Raw genomic sequence first — 2,374 nt, forward strand, 5'->3', positions numbered from 1 at the left:
TCTACCAAAACCAAAGACCAGTTAAATGCATACATCTCCCAAAATGCCGTTGAGATGTGTTTTGTTTCTTTACAGAACAATATTTAAAGGAGGGGCATGACCTGACTGTGATTTCGACTCCTTAACTGAAATTAGTAAACTATTATGTGCTTGGAATTTGTTTTGTTTCCTAGGAAGAGGTGGGAGTTGTGAAAGGTTGAGATTTTAGTGAAAATACTAATTTATATTATAAATAGATTTGTTATATTATTATTTATATTTATATATTATAAAACTATTTATTTTTTATATACTATATTCTATATAATGGCTTCCTCTCCCCCAATCCTTCCCATAGCCACACCACTTCCTAGCTGACACAAAGTCACATCCTTTTTTCCTCATTAGAACACAAACAGGCATAGTAGTAATAATAATAAATAATAATAATTGTAGGAGTAGTAGTAGTGATACTAATGAAAAAAACAAAATAAAACCAAATTAGAGTATGACAAAGAACAAACAAAAAGAGCCAAGGATAAAAGCGTAAGAAACAGATACTGAGACACACACATTCACACACAGAGAAAATCTATAAAAACAAAATTGGAAACCATGACATATAAGCAAAAGACCTGTAAGGAGAAAATGCTCAGAAAAAAAAGCACTGCGAGACAAAAACCAACCAAACAGGAAAACACAAAACCCAACAACAACAACAACAACAACAAAATCCTCCCGGAATGCCACTGAGTTTGTTTTGTGTTATCTGTCTACTGCTGATCCTGGGGCCCATCTTAAGTGTGGTTCGTATAGCCCAGTGAGGTTCTGTTGGGAAAACTGGTTTTTCTTTCTTTTGTGAGTGTTAATTAATCAGATATAGTGTCTGTGTTAGGGATGGGGGCGTGTATCTATTTACCCTCCCAGCACTGGACTCCATCTAACACAACCCGGTGCAGGCTGTGTGGATGGCGCCACGGTCTCTGAGTTCCCGTGTGTCAGTCCTGCTGCGTCTAGGATTTGTTTTCTTGGTGTCCTCCCTTCCCTCTGGCTCTTATACTTTCTGCTTTCTCTTCTTCAGAGTTCTCTGAGCCCTGATGGGAGGGATTTGGAGGCAGCATCCCAGTGAGGATTGAGTGTTCCTAAGTCTCTCACTCTCTTCCAATTGTCCAGTGTGGGTTTCTGTATTAAGACCATATACTGTGTCAGGAAGTTTCTCTGATGGATGAGCAAGATACTGAACTGTGATTCCAGAAAAATGTCATTAAGGGTCCTTTTATTGCTCCATTCCTTTAATAGAACAGAAGTATTTAGTTTTCCCCTAGATCAATGACCTATCTAGTTTGAGGTTCTTGGACACGCAGGCAGTGTTAGGGATGGGTTTCATCTCATGGAGTGGGTCTTAATTCCAGTCATATAGTGACTTGTTTAACTGACAACTTTAGTTTCACTGTTGCATCAGGATATTTTGTAGACAGGTCACTATTGGAGATTACAGGTTCTATAGCTGGGGTGGTGGTTATCTTTCTCTTCTGGTAGTGTGAAGAAGACATTCAAATACCATGAACTCTCTGTAGAGGTTAAGGCTCTAAGTAGACCCTAGCTGTACTTCTCCAAGTGCAATGAGTCTTCTAGGTGTTATCTTCACCAATAGGTGCTTATCATCAGGTTTTTAGGAGAGCAACAAGTAACCTTGGCAATATCCTGAATTGTTTGAGAGATTCCGCTGGAGCTTGCTTTGCCAATGTTCCCAGCACTGGAAGTTTCATTTGGCAGCGAGAGATGTCCAATTGGGGTTTGTCTCCTCAATTATTTGGTAATTCCAATTTATATAGTTTTCATACACATATATACTTTCTGTACTAGGTTTCCATAGTACCCCTCAACTGGCCCATAGTTTTTGTGCCCCTACTTTTACATGGCCTTTCATTCTCTACACCAATTTCTTTTTCTACATATTTATAACATATGACAACGAAGTTAAAGGAAAAGTATGTGAGATTAGGAAGTCAACATCTAGAAGTCATGGAAAAATCCTCTATAAAAACATGTTTTTTCCAGCCGGGCGGTGGTGGCGCACACCTTTAATCCCAGCACTCAGGAGGCAGAGGCAGGCAGATCTCTGTGAGTTCGATGCCAGGCTGGACCGACAGCCTCCAAAACAATACAGAGAAACCCTGTCTCGTAAACCCCCCCCCAAAAAAACATGTTCTTTTCCCATTTTTCTGCAATTAAAATAGAACTAAATTAATTTCTCCACAAAGTTATGTTCCATTAAAGGTATGTGCTGCAAGTTTGTAGGTTTTTCCTTCCTTCTAATTTATTCTGGCACCTATTGTTATTTTTTGGAAACATTTACATACATTAAGTGGGCTTCCACTTGAAGGTGTGCAAT

This window comes from Mesocricetus auratus, unplaced genomic scaffold (assembly GCF_017639785.1).
Source record: "Mesocricetus auratus isolate SY011 unplaced genomic scaffold, BCM_Maur_2.0 Super-Scaffold_100676, whole genome shotgun sequence".
NCBI lineage: Eukaryota > Metazoa > Chordata > Mammalia > Rodentia > Cricetidae > Mesocricetus > Mesocricetus auratus.